The following is an 8,462-nucleotide window of genomic DNA, read 5'->3' as shown; positions in this document are numbered from 1 at the left end:
TATTGTTAATTTAACTAATAAAGAATGTTACGCGGTACTTTATGAGCACTCACAAAACTATTGTATTTTTGTCCACCCTGTACCAATTCGAATCAACATGTGATACAATTTTGGAATCACCTCAGCTAGAGTAATCGGAAAATTGAGACAAAATGGGGGTGTTCCATTAAAAAAAATACGTTGACGTCATTACTCGAAAGTAATTCACTCTGTATATTAGATTATTATTTTAAAATACGGTAAATTAAAATAAAAAATCGACGTGTTCCAGGATTATTTGTTAAAATGGTCTGTTTAGCTAAAATTGAATTCGTTCTATACTTTACGGACACAGTGTATATAGTTCGTTAGGCATATCAACACTTGATTCTGAGATTAGTGCTTCCTCATTGCGGCGAATCTTCAGCTGGATTGAGCGTCGAATTAGTTATTCGGAGGTTGCGGGTTCGAGTCCCGCTCGAGGAGGTACTTTTTTCAGAATTGAAAAATTGTCTGAATGTCTTGAAATTAATTTAATGACGGATTCATCATAGCTTTATCGTTCGAGACCATTCCCGGTTCAAAATTGGAAAATTCCACACACGACTCGTCTCTTCACGCCACAATCGCGGTCTACACCGCAGCATTCGACCCTCCAGCATCCTCACCGACGGCGGTGACCCCACCAGCCTGCCGCAGCTCCGTCGACCACCGCTCCCGTACTCGCGCACCTCGCCACAGCCATCAGTCGTGTCGCGATCACCTGTCGTTGCAAAGCTCCTCCGCGCCGAAGAGTTTCAACAGTACGAGCGTCGTTTTCGGGCTCGTGTGAAAAACGTACGTTAGTTCCAGTGTCGTGTGACAAGTGTGGCTCTCATTGCGGCCGTCTTCGGCAGCGAAAAGACAGTCTCCGAAAGGATTAACTTAACCGTAATTCTTTCCAAGGTACCACTTCTGTCTCTTTCTGGGTCGACGCTTGATTATGTCGCCCCGCTTGTTTACTTTTGTGAATCAGGATGTACCCTTGTTTTACGGCGGTCTACATTCGGCACACGATTTCTTCGGCTGAAAAAAATCGTTCGGCCACTTTGGTCGCTCCGGCTGGCATACCGGATTTTGATTGCTGATCATAAATCTTTGATCGGCCGATCAACTAGTTGATTTGGTATGGTATGTTCTGATGCGACAATGATCGCAATTAAAATTTGCTGACGCCCACCATAAGTCTATAAAATATAAAATCGTCAAATCGAGGAACTCTAGAGCGAGTTTCCACCTTTAAGACAAAGTGCCCCGCTTAGATTATAATGAATACGAGTGCTGAATGCATTGATATTCGAAAATCCAAAACGAGCCAAAACGAGGTTTTAAACAACGAGTGTTAAAATGAGTTTTCTCTTTTTTCAGTATCGTAATGAGTTCATTACAATTCTAAAAACAGTGCTGTAATGAACTCATTTCAGCATTGTTTTCAGTTATTGTCTATACTGACTTCCAATCCTATCAAATTTCAACAAACGTCAATAAAATATAATTTGGATATAGTGAAATGATTTGCAACATTATTCGCAATTTCTCTTGATTCTGATAGTGTTAAATCGATTTCGTCAGACATAATTCACGAATTTAATGCGTAATAATAAATTATTTCTAAATTCGAAACTTACGATTCAAATTCCGTAATCTGTCAATTTTCGTAACAGTCACACCAACTGCCAAGATACACATCAAACGTCACTAGGATGTAAAATCTGAAATTTTCACTGAATTTCGACAATATTTCACAAAACTTGACTGAAATAGAGAAAATATCGTCTAATGTTGCATTATTTTTTCTTCGATTGACAGTGGATATTAATGTTGCAGACACATATCAATCAGCAGAGTACTACTTTTCCTGCCTAGGCAGCGAAGTGACTGCTTACCTGCCTAACAAGCCAATTGAAATGACCCCGGTCTATCATAGTAAAACACAATTTTTTTTGGCAAAATTAGATTTTATTATTCAACAATTAGTTGCATTCGAGGGCGATACAGCGATTATAGCGATCTTCCAACTTTTTGTTACCATTTTTGTAGTACGATTGGTCTTCCGCTTCAAAATAGGCCTCAATATCGGCGGTTTCTTCTTCATTGGCGCTAAATTTCTTTCCAGCGAGCATTCTTTTGAGGTCTGAGAAAAGGAAAAAGGCGCTGGGAACCAGATCTGGCTCATTCGGTGGATGCAGAAGCAATTCGAAGCCCAATTCATACAATTTTGCCATTGTTTTCATTGATTTTTGACACGGCGCATTGTCTTTCTTCAAATGGAGCTTTTTTTAAACTATTTCATGCCTAAACCGCCCAATAACGCTATATAATAAACGCTGTCCCTTTTGGAGGTAATCAATGCTTATTATACCTTGCGCATCCCAGAATACTAATGCCATAACATTGCCAGCTGACTGTTGTGTTGGATTCGGTTCATCGTGTGAGATCCACTCAACTGACTGTCGATTGGACTCCGAAGTGAAATGATGGAGCCATGTTACATCCACTGTAACATAACGACGGAAAAATTCAGGTTTATTGCACTTGAACAGCTTCAGACACTGCTCAGAATGATTAACACGTTGTTGCTTTTGATCGATTGTTAGCTCGCGCGGCACTTATTTTCGTTCAAATTTATCACTACAGAAAAAATAAAAGATTATAGCAATTGTAATAATTGGCAAATACAATATCCCACATAAAATCATTATCAATAATCGAAGAAAAAATCAAACCTTCAACTCGGTAGCAAAGTAGATTGACTGCCTTTGCTGAATTCCTAGCCGAGCAAAGCGAGGCTATGAACTATCATCCGCGGCAATCAATCTATTACTTTGCTGACTATAGTAAAACAAATAACTATTCTCTAATTCTGTGGGTGATCCATTCATTCAAGAATATCGCAGATTCGCACAGATTTCATGGTTATATTTAATTATTATATTATTATTAATTATTATTATTACTCGGAACTTTCCTGCCAGAAATTCATCTGCTATCTGTCAAATTTGTGTTACAGAAAACAATTCTGCCAATTACCACATTTTTCGATGCGAAAATCACTAAAAGATATTTATGGTAGTATTCCATTCATTTCAATGAAAATCCAGTGAATTGGAGAAAATAATGTAGGTATAATAATCGTACAAAAGGCTCATTAAATTGCTCGTTCATTCAACTAGCCACAAAGTGGCTAGTTTTTTAATCTTGAACTCGTGGAAGAATGTCAATGGCTTTTGCGCTTGTATTATAAATAACTATTATCTTACATTAATTTTTTCATCGAAATTAATGGAATAAAATCCATAAATATCGTTTAGTAACTTTTTCTAGAGAAACTAACCGACAACAATAACATCAAAATAAATAACATCACATAATTTTAAACATTGTCATGCACAGCGTACAGGGTGCAAAAGACGCTTGAATGAACAAGCTCTCAAAAACTCCTCACGCTCAATTGTTGTTTTACTTGGATTTTTTCTTCGAATTTTAACCTCCGTTATGAATCTTTCGCTTTTTTAGTCCTTAACGTTTGTGTACGTTTAAACAACACCTGTTTTTGTATTGGGCGTTTGTTGAAGAACGAGGTCAGACAAGCACTTCGACTTCTATAATTCCATCTATATTACCTGGTTCCAAACAAGAATTTACATGAATCACATTTAACTGTTGAGAAATTTACGATATATTTTAATTTTATGAGAAAATAACCGGAGAATATTGAAGATGGTTTTTTCAGACTCGTTAATAGTATTTGTTATGGAGTTAGGAATATCTTTAGAAATGAAGGTGAATGAGTAGTACCATTTTCTATAATGAGTTATTGTAAAAACATATTTTTTTATATATAGTAAGTTACTCATTCAATTCTCATTTATGTGAGTTGAGAACAAATATCCGATTTCACCGATCCAAAAATTCACAGGAAAAGGTGAGATATTAACTGTATTCTTTAAATGTTGTGCAAATATGTTCAATATGAAGTTATCACAATCTCCGATTAGGATATGAATGGTTTGAAATTCAGAAAACATATCTTGTAACAGTTAGTTCTATTGGCAAGTCAAGGTTGTATCATCCGAAGAATGCAATTAACAATTCAAATGAATGAGTAAAAGTTATTCTTCATTTTTCGATAACCAGTTCGTATAATTTAAGCAAATACCCGAAACAGAAGAAATCTGAATTATATCATGTTTGATATACTCCTCTATCTGACTCGGGAATACATGTTCAAGTGAAAAATTCAATGTACAGTCAAAATATAGAATTATGTATATGAAAATATAATAATCCTTGGTCAAACTTATTATTCTGTTTCGATGTTTTACAATGAGGAAATGTTTCTAAAGAAACGGAAGGATTCAAGTGCTAGAGCTGGAGAAGGCCATGGTCATGTGATGAATCGTGTTTAAAAACAAAGATCTTCGATGAATTCGATGGATGGAAAAACTTGATATGTACTGTCTCTTAAGATATTGAGAGCTAAATGAACATTACTTTGAAACCAACCCATACAAATATAATATCGAATTGGAAAATTATCACCAATTATTATCATTACTTGTTTTGGGTTGAATTATTGTGTCTGATATTGTTTTCGAGAAAGTATGTTTTTATCTCAGGTGTTTGAGACCTCTTGGATCTGGTTCTCAAACTAGAGGGATCAAGTGATATTGCACTGACTTTTATACCTCACTTTATGTAATTAATTTCTACAATTTGTGTAGAAAAAATTGTGAAAACTTTGGTGGTCATTGAATATGTTTATTTCAAGCGATTGCAGGTATTTGTATTTATTATTCAGAATAATAAACTTAAAATTTATAATCAATGAAACTGATTTCACACATAATTGACACATTTTGAAGTTTTTTTTTTTCAATCAATATTGCATTATAAATGTATGGGCTATTGAGATTTTTTTACTGGACAAGTTGGGAAATTATCAATGAAAAAAATTGATTTCCACTCATACAATACATGATTCGCACATGAATAATTTGCATATAATTCTCTTATTGCTTTATAAAATTGTGTGATGAGAATGTTTCTGGAACATCTGACAATACAATTATACAATGTGAGAAAATGAATCACATCTCAACTCTTCTAGTGTTCAGTAGATTTTGGTTAAACTTGTATATGACTTTGATTGTGCTAGTTATAACTGATGAAAGTACTAACTATGTGTTAGCAAAATGTGGATATGAAGGATTTCAATGCGCTGTGGATAAATGTTGAAAATTAAATATTAATTGCTCAATTACTTATAGTTCGTATATTACATAATATATCGTGAAGAATTAACTTATTATTTTATGAACTATAATCCCTTCAATATTTGAAATACAAGATCATTGGCATGCTTGATGTGTCTTTCCTGAAATGAGACATCTTTCTGAATGACATACAAACTATTTCGTATTCTAGGTCTGTTACATTAGTGATTTCTTTCTCGATCTAGTTAAATAACGGCTCACTCATGATATCCTAGATTCATTTCTTAAATTGCGGAAACAGTTGTTACGCCAAAATCTCTACATCTTTATACAGTGTGATTCACTGCGATGCCCTATTAGGAGTTCATAGAAAACTGATCACATTTTTGAGCTGAAAATTTACATGTTGCGGTTATACAGTGTGGCCACTTCTTCAATGAGATTGTATTGGTAACTTTTAAACCATAAGAGTTAGAAGGTCGGTCAAATGGAGAAAAAGTTGCATGCATAGAAGCATTATCAAGCAGTTCAAACAAATCGAGATTATCAGGACCGGTTATTGAGATATCATAAAAAAAAGTAAATTCTGTCATTTTGATTTTTCTTTTTTTCCCACTTTATTTCAAATATTATCAAAAAATGTTACAGGAATTTTTTATTCGACAGTAAATTGTTCTCAATTTAGCGTAATCAGATTTCGTATCCAATGTTTCGTGCTCTCTGGGCCACCCTCAACCTCATTTTTTTCAATACGGACCTGTATATTTTATGACATTTTTCGAAATAACTTTTAACGTTGAATTCAACGATATATCATACAATGTCATTCAAAGTTGATTTTCAGGTTATTTTGACCCTCATCCAAATTTCTTTGGGTCGGATCTGTAGTGAATGCAATTTATCAAAAACAGCTGTTAATAAAATAGTCAAGAGACGCGAATACAATGATTTTAAATTTGAATACTAAGCCTTCAAAACTTATATCGTAATGATATCAAAATAAAGTTCGATTCTGGAACAAATGACAAATCCAACAACAGTGATTTCTCGCGAGAAGATTGAGAATGTATAGGAAGGTATTCAAGAAGACGAAATAAGCAAATGTATAAGAAGTATTGGTTCCAGAACATTTTACAAAATGGTGGACATTTCGGACACTTACTTCATTCATTTTCATTTACTTTCGAATAATCATTCGATTTTTCTTTCATTAAATGATAATTCGTTTAATTATTATGAATTGAAATATGTAAATAATTATTATTTGTTTCTTGATTTGATTCTGATATGTTCCATTTAGTTCAAGATGAGTAAATTGATTTTCTCATCGAAATGTATTGCTTGTTGTTAATTAAACTAAAACTACCGAAATGTAATACAGATCCGACCCAAAGAAATTTGGATAAGGGTCAAAATAACCGGAAAATCAACTTTGAATGACATTGTATGATATATCCTTGAATTCAGCGTTAAAAGTTATTTCGAAAAATGTCATAAATATACAGGTCCGTATTGAAAAAAATGAGGTTGAGGGTGGCCCAGAGAGCACGAAACGTTGGATACGAAATCTGATTACGTCAAATTGAGAACAATTTACTGTCGAATAAAAAATTCCTTTAACATTTTTTGATAATATTTGAAATAAAGTGGGAAAAAAAGAAAAATCAAAATGACAGAATTTACTTTTGTTATGATATCTCAATAACCGGCCCTGATAATCTCGATTTGTTTGAACTGCTTGATAATGCTTCTATGCATGCAACTTTTTCTCCATTTGACCGACCTTCTAACTCTTATGGTTTAAAAGTTACCAATACAATCCCATTGAAAAAGTGGCCACCCTGTATATCCCTATAATATTTTCAGATTGATTCAGATTTGAATTATTATGATTCCTCGCAGAAGCACCCTTAAATAATAAGATATTGTGTGTGGCAATGAAGTAACATCACATCGAATTTCGCAGGTAGCTTTAGGCTATCTTCTTGCATTTATAATGACTAACTATTCAGATATTATGTGTTCAGTTGGTCCTATTAGTCAACCATTTACTGAAAAACCTTAAATAGAAACAAAAGAACGACTGATACTGTACCTGTAATCGTTATCAACCTTTTTTCAACGAAGAACCCACTTTTACAGTGAATTCCATAATTGTATATATATATATATATATATATATATATATATATATATATATTGCAAACAATTCACTCATTTATATCCAAGCCGGTTTGGCGCTAATGCTTTTTCAGTTCTCGGAGAAAATAAGGTTGTTTGAGTCACGATAAGTTGGAATAAGAAGCGATAATAACAGAACAAAAGAATATCGAGCTGCGATAACGATATTTCGAGTGAAATTTCGTTTGTCTTCGATTATTGATTAGAAGCGTATGTTTTTTGCTATTTGATTAGCTAGTCTATTCAGAGAACAAAGACATAAATCTTCAGTGTATTTATGTGATATACCGGGTGGCCCGCCACAGATGTGATCTCATTTTAACGGAGTAAATAAAGATATTTTGGGAATATTTTTTGTTATTTGTATGGAGTTATCCGAAAATTATTTTCATATGTACCGGGTTTTTCACCATAATTTGACCCCCCCTTTAACTTTGTTACTGAAAGAAGTACAAAAAAATGTTATCTATGAAAGTTTCACGAAATCGACTAATGTTTTTTAAAATGATTTCAAAAAATGAAATACATACAGGGTGGGCAACATATTGATAGCAACTTCATTTTTTCAAATTGAACACCCTGTATATTTTTCTATATTTGACTAGCTCTTTTTCGCCTGATTTCGAATATATAACATATGTTTGGTCTATCTCTCTTATTCTGAATACCACAGAGTTTCAAATTTTCAAGAACCACCTGGCATGCTCAGTAATCAGTTTTCAAGTGGTAGGCTGCGATTACTCAAAATGTTTTTTTTTTTTGAGTTATATCGTTGGCAACAATATGATATACGCTTTTCACTATAAATTACAATTGGATGATTCGGATGCAACTCCATATATTCTGCCCTTGTAGCTTTCTTATTTTTATTGTTCTTCACATAAAGTGAAAATATTTCAAATTTTTCCTCTTTCTGTGTATGAAACGTATATCGTTGCCAATGAGATAACTCAAAAAAGAGCATTTCGAATTATCACAGCCTTCCACTTGAAAACTGATTACTTAGATTGCCAAGTGGTTCTTAAAATTTGAAACTCTGTGGTACTC

The 8,462-nt window shown here is 33.6% G+C and overlaps 1 protein-coding gene across 1 annotated transcript in view; it reads left to right on the top strand.

The window, feature by feature from the left end:
- The first annotated feature begins 723 nt into the window (after window positions 1–723).
- The window catches only part of LOC123685561 (tyrosine-protein kinase Src42A-like), a 108,990-nt gene continuing 101,251 nt past the window's right edge, over window positions 724–8,462 (top strand). Inside the window, exon 1 of the mRNA XM_045625238.1 lies at window positions 724–924. The gene's annotated coding sequence lies outside the window, so the exon portion shown is untranslated. The remainder of the gene's footprint in view (window positions 925–8,462) is intronic.

This window comes from Harmonia axyridis, chromosome 1, assembly GCF_914767665.1.
Source record: "Harmonia axyridis chromosome 1, icHarAxyr1.1, whole genome shotgun sequence".
In the NCBI taxonomy this organism is placed as follows: Eukaryota; Metazoa; Arthropoda; class Insecta; order Coleoptera; family Coccinellidae; genus Harmonia; species Harmonia axyridis.
This window is presented reverse-complemented; position numbering and strand designations above follow the sequence as displayed.